We start from the raw sequence: 14,886 nt of genomic DNA on the forward strand, positions 1-14,886 counted from the left end.
ATATATATTATATACTTCATATAAACTGTCATTTTGACCCCTTTTTTACGGCTAGAATCTTCAAAATTCATCAAATTTCATCAAATAGTTACGTTTTCGTCATATATTTTTGAAATACGTGATTCGTAGTCATAGTTTTTACACGCAGACCACAAAAAACCTGAAACTTTGCATCCTCACACAAAGTACCTACCCGTTTTTATACCTTTCATGAAAATGAAATGGTATATTAATTTCGTCACGAAACCGAAAATTGTAAGTCCTTAAAGGAAAATAGATAGACCCACCATTAAGTATACCGAAATAATCAGGTTGAAGAGCTGAGTTGTTTTAGCCATGTCCGTCTGTCCGTCTGTCCGTCTGTCCGTCTGTCTGTTTGTATGCAAACTAGTCCCTCAATTTTTGAGATATCTTGATAAAATTTGGTGAGCAGGTGTATTTGGGTGTCCGATTAGACATTTGTCGGAACCGACCGGATCGGACCACTATAGCATATATCCTCCATACAACCGATTTTTCAGAAAAAGAGGATTTTTGTAATATCTTACCCAATTTAACAGATTGAAGCTTCAAACTTCACCATATACTTTCGTATATTGAACATATTGTTGCCTGAAAAAATTTATGAGATCGGTCGTATATATAGTATATATCCCCCACAACCGATTGTTCAGATAAGGAACTTTTCGTAATTACTGCCCTATTTTAAGAGCTAGAGGCTTCAAATTTCAGCGAATGCTTACGTATATAGCATATATTGTTGTCTGAAAAAATCATAAAGATCGGTGGTATATATAGTATATATATGGTGGTATATATAGTATATATATATAGTATATATATATATATTTTCGCAAATTTTAGCCCCATTTTAACAGCTAGAAGCTTCAAATTTCACCGAATATTTACTTATATAGCATATATTGTTGTCTGAAAAAATCATAGAGATCGGTTGTATATATAGTATATATCTCATACAACCGATTGTTCAGATAAGAAACTTTTCGCAATTTCTACCCCATTTTAACAGCTATAAGCTTCAAATTTCATCGATTGCTTACGTATATAGCATATATTGTTGTCTGAAAAAATCATAGAGATCGGTTGTATATATAGTATATATCTCTTACAACCGATTGTTCAGATAAGAAACTTTTCGCAATTTCTACCCCATTTTAACAGCTATAAGCTTCAAATTTCACTGATTGCTTACGTATATAGCATATATTGTTGTCTGAAAAAATCATAGAGATCGGTTCTATATATAGTATATATCTCATACAACCGATTGTTCAGATAAGAAACTTTTCGCAATTTCTACCCCATTTCAACAGCTAGAAGCTTCAAATTTCACCAACTGCTTACGTGTATAGCATATATTGATGTCTGAAAAAATCATTGAGATCGGTGATATACATAGTATATATCTCATACAACCGATTGTTCAGATAAGAAACTTTGCGCAATTTCTGCCCCGTTTTAACAGTTAGAAGCTTCAAATTTCACAAAATGCTTTCGTATATAGCATATATTGTTGTCTGAAAAAATCATAGAGATCGGTGGTATATATATTATATACTTCATATAAACTGTCATATTGACCCCTTTTTTACGGCTAGAAGCTTCAAGATTCATCAAATTTCATCAAAAAGTTACGTTTACGTCATATATTTTTGAAATACGTGATTCGTAGCCATAGTTTTTACATGCAGACCACAAAAAACGTGAAGCTTTGCATCCTCACACAGATTACCTACCTATTTTTATACCTTTCATGAAAATGAAATGGTATATTAATTTCGTCACGAAACCGAAAATTGTAAGTCCTTAAAGGAAAATAGATAGACCCACCATTAAGTATACCGAAATAATCAGGTTGAAGAGCTGAGTTGTTTTAGCCATGTCCGTCTGTCCGTCTGTCCGTCTGTCCGTCTGTCTGTTTGTATGCAAACTAGTCCCTCAATTTTTGAGATATCTTGATAAAATTTGGTGAGCAGGTGTATTTGGGTGTCCGATTAGACATTTGTCGGAACCGACCGGATCGGACCACTATAGCATATATCCTCCATACAACCGATTTTTCAGAAAAAGAGGATTTTTGTAATATCTTACCCAATTTAACAGATTGAAGCTTCAAACTTCACCATATACTTTCGTATATTGAACATATTGTTGCCTGAAAAAATTTATGAGATCGGTCGTATATATAGTATATATCCCCCACAACCGATTGTTCAGATAAGGAACTTTTCGTAATTACTGCCCTATTTTAAGAGCTAGAGGCTTCAAATTTCAGCGAATGCTTACGTATATAGCATATATTGTTGTCTGAAAAAATCATAAAGATCGGTGGTATATATAGTATATATATGGTGGTATATATAGTATATATATATAGTATATATATATATATTTTCGCAAATTTTAGCCCCATTTTAACAGCTAGAAGCTTCAAATTTCACCGAATATTTACTTATATAGCATATATTGTTGTCTGAAAAAATCATAGAGATCGGTTGTATATATAGTATATATCTCATACAACCGATTGTTCAGATAAGAAACTTTTCGCAATTTCTACCCCATTTTACAAGCTATAAGCTTCAAATTTCACCGATTGCTTACGTATATAGCATATATTGTTGTCTGAAAAAATCATAGAGATCGGTTGTATATATAGTATATATCTCATACAACCGATTGTTCAGATAAGAAACTTTTCGCAATTTCTACCCCATTTTAACAGCTATAAGCTTCAAATTTCACTGATTGCTTACGTATATAGCATATATTGTTGTCTGAAAAAATCATAGAGATCGGTTCTATATATAGTATATATCTCATACAACCGATTGTTCAGATAAGAAACTTTTCGCAATTTCTACCCCATTTCAACAGCTAGAAGCTTCAAATTTCACCAACTGCTTACGTGTATAGCATATATTGATGTCTGAAAAAATCATTGAGATCGGTGATATACATAGTATATATCTCATACAACCGATTGTTCAGATAAGAAACTTTGCGCAATTTCTGCCCCGTTTTAACAGTTAGAAGCTTCAAATTTCACAAAATGCTTTCGTATATAGCATATATTGTTGTCTGAAAAAATCATAGAGATCGGTGGTATATATATTATATACTTCATATAAACTGTCATATTGACCCCTTTTTTACGGCTAGAAGCTTCAAGATTCATCAAATTTCATCAAAAAGTTACGTTTACGTCATATATTTTTGAAATACGTGATTCGTAGCCATAGTTTTTACATGCAGACCACAAAAAACGTGAAGCTTTGCATCCTCACACAGATTACCTACCTATTTTTTATTTTATATTTATCTTAAAAATCGTTTAGATATGTTCAAATTTCACCAAATGCTTACGTGTATAGCATATATTGTTGTCTGAGAAAATCATAGATACCGGTGGTATATATAGTATATATCCCATACAACCGATTGTTCAGATAAGAAACTTTGCGCAATTTCTTCCCCATTTTAACAGTTATAAGCTTCAAATTTCACCGATTGCTTACGTATATAGTATGTATTGTTGTGTCAAAAAATCATAGAGATCGGTGATATATATAATATATATATGATGGTATATATAGTATATATATATAGTATATATATATTTTTTTTACGATTTCGGCCCCATTTTAACAGCTAGAAGCTTCAAATTTCACCAACTGCTTACGTGTACAGCATATATTGATGTTTAAAAAATCATTGAGATCGGTGGTACACATAATATATATCTCATACAACCGATTGTTCAGATAAGAAACTTTGCGCAATTTCTGCCCCGTTTTAACAGTTAGAAGCTTCAAATTTCACAAAATGCTTACGTATATAGCATATATTGTTGTCTGAAAAAATCATAGAGATCGGTCGTATATATATTATATACTTCATATAAACTGTCATTTTGACCCCTTTTTTACGGCTAGAATCTTCAAAATTCATCAAATTTCATCAAATAGTTACGTTTTCGTCATATATTTTTGAAATACGTGATTCGTAGTCATAGTTTTTACACGCAGACCACAAAAAACCTGAAACTTTGCATCCTCACACAAAGTACCTACCCGTTTTTTATTTTATATTTATCTTAAAAATCGTTAAGGTATGTAGATCTGTTCACTATATATTTCTTATCTTATACATCCGATTATTCGGAGATTACGAACGGGATAAGATTATTGTTCAGCCCCATTCATGAAAGGTATGAAGTCTTCGGCACAGCCGAAGACAGTCCCGTTCTTACTTGTTTATACTCAGTTGAGCAGAGCTCACAGAGTATATTAACTTTGATTGGATAACGGTTGGTTGTACAGGTATAAAGGAATCGAGATATATATAGACTTCCATATATCAAAATCATCAGTATCGAAAAAAGATTCGATTGAGCCATGTCCGTCCTTCCGTCCGTCCGTCCGTCTGTCCGTTAACACGATAACTTGAGTAAATTTTGAGGTATCTTGATGAAATTTGGTATGTAGGTTCCTGGGCACTCCTCTCAGATCGGTATTTAAAATGAACGATATCGGACCATAACCACGCCCACTTTTTCGATATCGAAAATTTCGAAAAATCGAAAAAGTGCGATAATTCATTACCAAATACGGATTAAGCGATGAAACTTCGTAGGTGAGTTGCACTTATGACGCAGAATATAAAACTCGTAAAATTTTGGACAATGGGCGTGGCACCGCCCACTTTTAAAAGAAGGTAATTTGGAAGTTTTGCAAGCTGTAATTTGGCAGTCGTTGAAGATATCATGATAAAATTTGGCAGGAACGTTACTCTTATTACTATTACTACGACCACGCCCACTTTTTAAAAAAAAATGTTTTTAAATTCAAATTTTAAAAGAAAAGTTAATATCTTTACAGTATATAAGTAAATTATGTCAACATTCAACTAGAGTAATGATATGTTGCAACAAAATAAAAGAAAATTTCAAAATGGGCGTGGCTCCGCCCTTTTTCATTTAATTTTGTCTAGATACTTTTAATGCCATAAGTCGAACAAAAATTTACCAATCCTTGTGAAATTTGGTAGAGGCTTAGTTTCAGGGACGATACCTGTTTTCTGTGAAAAAGGGCGAAATCGGTTAAAGCTGCGCCCAGTTTTTATACGCAGTCGACCGTCTGTCCTTCCGCTCGGCCGTTAACACGATAACTTGAGCAAAAATCGATATATCTTTACTAAGCTCAACTTACGTACTTATCTGAACTCACTTTGTATTGGTGTAAAAAATGGCCGATATCCGACTATGACCACCCCCACTTTTTAGATATCGAAAATTACGAAAAATGAAAAAAATGCCATAATTATATACCAAACACGAAAAAAGGGATGAAACATGGTAATTGTATTGGTCCATTGACGCAAAATATAACTTTAGAAAAAAACTTGCTAAAATGGGTGTGACACCTACCATATTAAGTAAAAGAAAATGAAAAAGTTTTGCAGGGCGAAATCAAAAGCCCTTGGAATCTTGGAAGGAATACTGTTCGTGGTATTACATATATATATAAATTAGCGGTACCTGACAGATGATGTTCTGGGACACCCTGGTCCACATTTTGGTCGATATCGCGAAAACGCCTTCACATATACAACTAAGGGCCACTCCCTTTTAAAACCCTCATTAATACCTTTAATTTGATACCCATATCACACAAACACATTCTAGAGTCACCCTTGGTCCACGTTTATGGCGATGTCTCGAAAAGGCGTCCACATATAGAACTAAGGCCCACTCCTTTTTATACCTTTCATGAAAATGAAATGGTATATTAATTTCGTCACGAAACCGAAAATTGTAAGTCCTTAAAGGAAAATAGATAGACCCACCATTAAGTATACCGAAATAATCAGGTTAAAGAGCTGAGTTGTTTTAGCCATGTCCGTCTGTCCGTCTGTCCGTCTGTCCGTCTGTCCGTCTGTCCGTCTGTCTGTTTGTATGCAAACTAGTCCCTCAATTTTTGAGATATCTTGATAAAATTTGGTGAGCAGGTGTATTTGGGTGTCCGATTAGACATTTGTCGGAACCGACCGGATCGGACCACTATAGCATATATCCTCCATACAACCGATTTTTCAGAAAAAGAGGATTTTTGTAATATCTTACCCAATTTAACAGATTGAAGCTTCAAACTTCACCATATACTTTCGTATATTGAACATATTGTTGCCTGAAAAAATTTATGAGATCGGTCGTATATATAGTATATATCCCCCACAACCGATTGTTCAGATAAGGAACTTTTCGTAATTACTGCCCTATTTTAAGAGCTAGAGGCTTCAAATTTCAGCGAATGCTTACGTATATAGCATATATTGTTTTCTGAAAAAATCATAAAGATCGGTGGTATATATAGTATATATATGGTGGTATATATAGTATATATATATAGTATATATATATATATTTTCGCAAATTTTAGCCCCATTTTAACAGCTAGAAGCTTCAAATTTCACCGAATATTTACTTATATAGCATATATTGTTGTCTGAAAAAATCATAGAGATCGGTTGTATATATAGTATATATCTCATACAACCGATTGTTCAGATAAGAAACTTTTCGCAATTTCTACCCCATTTTAACAGCTATAAGCTTCAAATTTCACCGATTGCTTACGTATATAGCATATATTGTTGTCTGAAAAAATCATAGAGATCGGTTGTATATATAGTATATATCTCATACAACCGATTGTTCAGATAAGAAACTTTTCGCAATTTCTACCCCATTTTAACAGCTATAAGCTTCAAATTTCACTGATTGCTTACGTATATAGCATATATTGTTGTCTGAAAAAATCATAGAGATCGGTTCTATATATAGTATATATCTCATACAACCGATTGTTCAGATAAGAAACTTTTCGCAATTTCTACCCCATTTCAACAGCTAGAAGCTTCAAATTTCACCAACTGCTTACGTGTATAGCATATATTGATGTCTGAAAAAATCATTGAGATCAGTGATATACATAGTATATATCTCATACAACCGATTGTTCAGATAAGAAACTTTGCGCAATTTCTGCCCCGTTTTAACAGTTAAAAGCTTCAAATTTCACAAAATGCTTTCGTATATAGCATATATTGTTGTCTGAAAAAATCATAGAGATCGGTGGTATATATATTATATACTTCATATAAACTGTCATATTGACCCCTTTTTTACGGCTAGAAGCTTCAAGATTCATCAAATTTCATCAAAAAGTTACGTTTACGCATATATTTTTGAAATACGTGATTCGTAGCCATAGTTTTTACATGCAGACCACAAAAAACGTGAAGCTTTGCATCCTCACACAGATTACCTACCTATTTTTTATTTTATATTTATCTTAAAAATCGTTTAGATATGTTCAAATTTCACCAAATGCTTACGTGTATAGCATATATTGTTGTCTGAGAAAATCATAGATACCGGTGGTATATATAGTATATATCCCATACAACCGATTGTTCAGATAAGAAACTTTGCGCAATTTCTTCCCCATTTTAACAGTTATAAGCTTCAAATTTCACCGATTGCTTACGTATATAGTATGTATTGTTGTGTCAAAAAATCATAGAGATCGGTGATATATATAATATATATATGATGGTATATATAGTATATATATATAGTATATATATATTTTTTTTACGATTTCGGCCCCATTTTAACAGCTAGAAGCTTCAAATTTCACCAACTGCTTACGTGTACAGCATATATTGATGTTTAAAAAATCATTGAGATCGGTGGTACACATAATATATATCTCATACAACCGATTGTTCAGATAAGAAACTTTGCGCAATTTCTGCCCCGTTTTAACAGTTAGAAGCTTCAAATTTCACAAAATGCTTACGTATATAGCATATATTGTTGTCTGAAAAAATCATAGAGATCGGTCGTATATATATTATATACTTCATATAAACTGTCATTTTGACCCCTTTTTTACGGCTAGAATCTTCAAAATTCATCAAATTTCATCAAATAGTTACGTTTTCGTCATATATTTTTGAAATACGTGATTCGTAGTCATAGTTTTTACACGCAGACCACAAAAAACCTGAAACTTTGCATCCTCACACAAAGTACCTACCCGTTTTTTATTTTATATTTATCTTAAAAATCGTTAAGGTATGTAGATCTGTTCACTATATATTTCTTATCTTATACATCCGATTATTCGGAGATTACGAACGGGATAAGATTATTGTTCAGCCCCATTCATGAAAGGTATGAAGTCTTCGGCACAGCCGAAGACAGTCCCGTTCTTACTTGTTAAAATACACATTAACACCTTTCATTTGATACCCATATCGTACAAAAAAATTCTAGAGTCACCCCTGACCCACCTTTATGGCGATATCTCGAAAAGGCATCCACCTATAGCACTAAGGCCCACTCCCTTTTAAAATACTCATTAACACCTTTCATTTGATACCCATATCGTACAAACAAATTCTAGAGTCACCCCTGGTCCACCTTTATGGCGATATCTTGAAAAGGCGTCCACCTATAGAACTAAGGCCCACGCCCTTTTAAAATACTCATTAACACCTTTCATTTGATACCCATATCGTACAAACAAATTCTAGAGTCACCCCTGGTCCACCTTTATGGCGATATCTCGAAAAGGCGTCCACCTATAGAAGTAAGGCCCACGCCCTTTTAAAATACTCATTAACACCTTTCATTTGATACCCATATCGTACAAACAAATTCTAGAGTCACCCCTGGTCCACCTTTATGGCGATATCTCGAAAAGGCGTCCACCTATAGCACTAAGGCCCACTCCCTTTTAAAATACTCATTAACACCTTTCATTTGATACCCATATCGTACAAACAAATTCTAGAGTCACCCCTGGTCCACCTTTATGGCGATATCTTGAAAAGGCGTCCACCCATAGAACTAAGGCCCACTCCCTTTTAAAACACTTATTAACACCTTTCGATTGATACCTATATTGTACAAACGCATTCTAGAGTCGACTCTGGTCCACCTTTATGGCGATATCTCGAAAAGGCGTCCATCTATAGAACTTAGGCGCACGCCCTTTTAAAATACTCATTAATACCTTTCATTTGATACCCATATCGTACAAAATAAATTCTAGAGTCACCTCTGGTCCACCTTTATGGCGATATCTCGAAAAGGCGTCCAACTATAGAACTTAGGCCCACTCCCTTTTAAAATTATCATTAACACATTTCATATGATATCCATATCGTACAAACAAATTCTAGAGTCAGGGCTGGTCCACCTTTGTGCCGATATCCCTAAATGGCGTCCATCTATAGAACTATGGCCCACTTCATCTTAAAATACTCTTTAATACCTTCCATTTGATACACATGTCATACAAGCACATTCCAGGGTTACCCTAGTTTCTTTTTCCTACATGGTTATTTTCCCTTATGTTGTCTCCACAGCTCTCAACTGAGTATGTAATGTTCGGTTACACCCGAACTTAGCCTTCCTTACTTGCTTAAAATTATTTTGTTGAATATCTCATTTCTTGCGGCACATAGCGTGAATTTTTTTTTTACTAAAGCGGTTTCTGTTTCTGTCTGTCATATATGTTTTCCAAATATCGTTAAATTTCAGTTACAAAATTCGTAACGTTCGCTACACAGAGCCAAGCTAAATAAAACCGTTTGTTAACAATATTTTCCAAAAAATTTTCCTAAAAGGATACAATTAAATTGAGTAGACCAAATAAATTTAAAATTTGAAGACATACATGCCAAATTTGACAACACATGCCAAAACATACGTTTTTGAATTCTTTGTTGGCGTTTCCGTTGCGTTGCCTGTGGATTGGGGAATATGTAAGCCTTTTCGACCCTACGCTCGATATTCGATTTCCAGGTGAGCTTGCTGTCTATTTCGAAGCCCAGATACTAGACTCTTATAGACAGAATGAATGCAGTTCCATCTAGAAAGGGCTGACGAAACTGTGGTATTTTGTTCTTGTTAGTAAACAGTCTCAGCTCTGCTTTACTAGTATTTCACTTAAAGTCGAGGTACCTGATACAGTACTTACGACGTCGTCTGCATATGCGACAACTACCTTCACTCCATTTTCATTTAGCTCCAGTAGAATCTCGTTCAGGGTGACCACCCCTGGGGAGTTCCTCTGCTTGCATGGCGGGTAGTTGTAAACGAACCCATGTTGGCTTGTATAACTCTATTCTCCAGCATTGATTTCGCCCATTGGCAGACAAGCCTGTTTACACCAGCCCTGTCCAGGGCGTTGGTAATCGCGTTTATTTCTATATTGTTAAAGGCAGCCAGAGTGTATTCTTTGCAGTGTAGGGACCTCTCTATGGTACCTATGAGATTATGGAGGGCGGTTTCTGGAGACATTCCCTTCATGTACGCATGTTGTGCCATAGAAAGCTTGGGTCCATTTAGGACCGACCTAATGTGGATATCTAAGAGCCTTTCCAGAGCCTTCAGCATGAAGGAGGTAAGGCTAATTGGTCTATAGTCTTTAGCGTATTCATGTGATGTTCTGCCTGCTTTGGGGAAGAAAATTACTTTAACCAATTTCCATCTTTGAGGAATGTAGGTTAAAGCGATGCTCTTTCTATACATCCTTTCCTGCCAAAGAATAATTGGCACACAGAGTTTCTGGAGCATCACCACATTGATGTCGACAGGGCCCGGTGATTTGAAGGGGAGATGCTATTAATTGCGAATCTTATTTTTCCATGTTAATGAAGCAAGTTAAGCAACCTGTCCTCGGAAGGCAGCGGTCTCCGCATACCTTGATCAGATGTGGGGCTACTGCATTGAGGGATATGAGTGTTCAAGAGGATGTTTAGTGATTCTTCAACAGATTCCGTCCACACCAACCTCTCCTTTCCTGAAGTGATCGTTGTGGTATTCCTTGGACTGGATATTGCTGAGCCTGCACGACTCTCTGATGTTGTTAATCGACCAGCAGAAAGATTGCCAAGACTCGGCCTTGTCTATCGTTATTGCTTCCATGTATTTCTTGAGTGCTTTATAGTATGGTTTCCATATCTTAGTTAAGGGGGATTCGTTGTATAGCTTACGTACTTTTGATTTTAGTGCCCTAATTTCACCGCTCCGGGAAGGCGGGAATTTTTTCTTTTGGATGCTAATCGGCGTAGATTTGTTGTGAGATATTGTAGGAGCGCACTCACACAATTTTGTGGCTTTGGTTGTATTGTGTGAAAAGATTATTAAAATGCACGCCCGTGAATTACCTTCATCGGCTCTGTAGAACAGATTATATGTTCTATATTGTTCAGCCCCATAACCTTTTAGTTGCAAATCCAAATCTTGAATGAAGCTAATGTCAATATCCTACCCGTGAGGGATGATCCTCAGTTTATTTTGAGTTCTGCAGATTGTTTTGAATACATTTTATGCTAGCTGCTTTAGTTCCCACTACTGATGCTAAATCCCTGCTGCAGTTGACATGCGCCTTCCACTACCTCAAGGTCGTCCTCATCTGTGGTTTTATCTCCTGAGAACATCTTCACCTTTGCCACGCGAAATGCAAAAACAACCTTAAACAAAAAAATGAAAGGCGCGATAACCTCCGAAGAGATCTAAGGCCGAGCTTCTCTTCCAATTTGCGTCGTGCTCCTCTTGATTTTCCCTACAAATTGGCCGGACGGGACCTACATGTTTTATGCCGGCTAAGAACGGCATCTGCAAGGCAGACGAGTTTTCGCTGAGAGCTTTTCATGGCAGAATTACACCCGGAGCGCTTGCCAAACACTGCCGAGGGGCGCCCCGCTTAGAGAAATTTTCTTCTAATTGAAAACCCTTATTTCTAAAATTTTGATGTTGCTTTGCCCGGGGTGTGAACCCAGGGCATACGGTGTTGTAGGCGGAGCACGTTACCATCACACCACGGTGGGCGCCAACAATCTTATGGTCTGCTTTTTTTCAAGAGACTCCATGCATGTAGAAATTGGGTCAGCTTGCTAGTACCTCATATTTTATGACCTGCCAGTCCTCTATGGCCGGTGTGCTTCTGTTGGACTGCTTGATGCATTCCAGGAGCACCTCCCTTATCCCTCTAAGGGGGTGGGAACCATATCCACGGCAGTGGCCTCTTTGGGACTTTCTTCGCGTGTATGAGCTTTAGCAACGGGTTGAGCCCGTCGCTTATTTTTGTTGCACACTTCGTGAGGAAATCCAAGGATGCCTGGTCAGCGCATTTGATTATCCTATACCCTCGAAGGTTTTCGGAGGTCAAACACTGGGTCGGCACCTGCCGAGTTGTCGAAGACACGATGCATCGCGAGCTTTGACAGCCTGACCTCCACTTCCACCCAGTTCTGTTGCATGGATGCTGGCGATCTGATGTTGGCATTCGCTATGGTCACTTGTAGATGGCAACGTCTATGAAGTGCCTCTGATTTGCGGCTGCCGCTTCTACCCGTTACGGTTTCTTCGGAACTGTCTCAGAGGTGTTGTCATTTTTAAAATGGTGCCTCTTTTTAGAAACGTCACTGCCGTCGGGTTTCAGTTTGTACTAGAAGCACGAAAATCTCGATTGAAGGCTTTGAACTCCGCAGTAACAGTTTTGTAATGCACGATATCCTGGAGCAACCAGGAGCGGTTCCATTGCGGATTTTATCTAGCATATACCTACTGCGCCCTTTTGTATGGTTTACATTTTCCACCTTCATGATTTTGTGCCCTTTATCTCAACTAACAGATTTATTTTGAAGATAATAGTATAGAAGTGTTCAAGTAAATGGAAAGGATTATATAATACGAGCAACGCTAATACACAACTATTCCAAAAAATGCAACAAGGCAGCTGAAATAAAAAATTTGTTTGCGCATTCATATTAAAAAAGTTTCCCAGATATTTAAGGTTTGCCATATTTGGCCATAACATTAGAAAAAACTAATCAGAACTGAAAGTTTTGTAGTTGTATACTAAACCAAAAGAACACCTAAAAAAAGTAAAATAAAAAATTTTAAGCACTTCCTTTATATAAATGGACAAAAATCAGCGAAAAATGTCTCCCTATATATAGACATATTCTTGCTAAACTTTGATTTCTAAATTTTGGCATAGAAGTTACAAAAATATTTATGAGAAGTAAAAATGTAAAAGTGAAACACATATTACTTGGATTGGAAAGTTGGTAGGCAAGGAGATATTATTAGTCAATCAATTGCGCTCCACCTTTATATTTTTACGTTACCATCACACCACGGTGTCCGCCAATAAAATAATGATATGGTGCAACGAAATACAAATATAAAAGAAAATTTCAAAATGGGCATGGCTCCGCCCTTTTTAATTTAATTTGTCTAGAATACTTTTAATGCCATAAGTCGAACAAAAATTTACCAATCCTTGTTAAATTTGGTAGGGGCATAGATTCTATGACGGTAACTGTTTTCTTTGAAAATGGTTGAATCCACGCCCAGTTTTATACACAGTTGGCCGTCTGTCCTTTCGCTCGGCCGTTAACACGATAACTTGAGCAAAAATCGATATATCTTTACTAAACTTAGTTCACGTACTTATCTGAACCCACTTTATCTTGGTATAAAAAATGGCCGAAATCCGACTATGACCGTGCCCACTTTTTCGATATCGAAAATTAGGAAAAATGCAAAAAATGCCATAATTCTATACCAAATATGAAAAAGGGATCAAACATGGTAATTGGACCAGTTTATTGACGCAAAATATAACTTTAGAAAAAACTTTGTAAATTGGGTGTGATACCTACCATATAAAGTAAAATAAAATGAAAAAGATCTACAGGGCGAAATCAAAAGTCCTTGGAATCTTGGCAGGAATACTTTTCGTGGTATTACATACATAAATGAATTAGCGGTACCCGACAGATGATGTTCTGGGCAACCCTGGTCCACACATGTCTCGAAAACGCCTTCACATATACAACTTAGGGCCACTCCCTTTTAAAACCCTCATTAATACCTTTAACTTGATACCCATATCGTACAAACACATTACAGATTCACCCCTGGTCTACCTTTATGGCGATATCTCGAAAAGGCGGCCACCTATAGAACTACGGCCCACTCCCTTTTAAATAATCATTAACACCTTTCATTTGATACCCATATCGTACAAACGCATTCCAGAGTCACCCCTGGTCCACCTTTATGGCGATATCTCGAAAAGGTGTCCCCTTATAGAACTAAGGCCCATTCTCTTTTAAAATACTCATTAACACCTTTCATTAGAACCCATATCGTACAAACACATTATAAAGTCACCCCCGGGATTCAAGGGGTTGTGTAGCGCAATATATAGCTTCTCCAACCCAATTGTCAACCTCACCTTCGAGCGGCGAATCCCGTTTCACTAACATACGAGGCTCTGGCGACCCCAAGCTCCTCATGCAACTTGGGGGTGGGGAGGGAGGGATGGCCTGAAGGTTCAATGTGGCCATATAAATCGTTCCCGAGATGGTCGGGCCAGCACCTTAATGGTGCTGTGTTACCGGAGCGTATCGGATCTGTATCCGACAAAGGACCATCACATCGATAACACTCCCCAAAGCATTCGGGGAGTAACCTAATCGCTACAACAACAACAACAACATAGAGTCACCCCTGGTCCACCTTTATGGCGATATCTCGAAAAGGCGTCCACCTATAGAACTAAGGCCCACTCCCTTTTAAAATACTCATTAGCACCTTTCATTTGATACCCATATCGTACAAACAAATTCTAGAGCTACCACTGGTCCACCTTTATGGCGATATCTCGAAAAGCCGTCCACCTAAAGAACTAAGGCCCACAGCCTTTTAAAATACTCATTAATACGTTTCATTTGATTCCCATATCGTACAAACATATTCTAGGGTCACCC

This window comes from Eurosta solidaginis, chromosome X, assembly GCF_040869045.1.
Source record: "Eurosta solidaginis isolate ZX-2024a chromosome X, ASM4086904v1, whole genome shotgun sequence".
Lineage (NCBI taxonomy): Eukaryota > Metazoa > Arthropoda > Insecta > Diptera > Tephritidae > Eurosta > Eurosta solidaginis.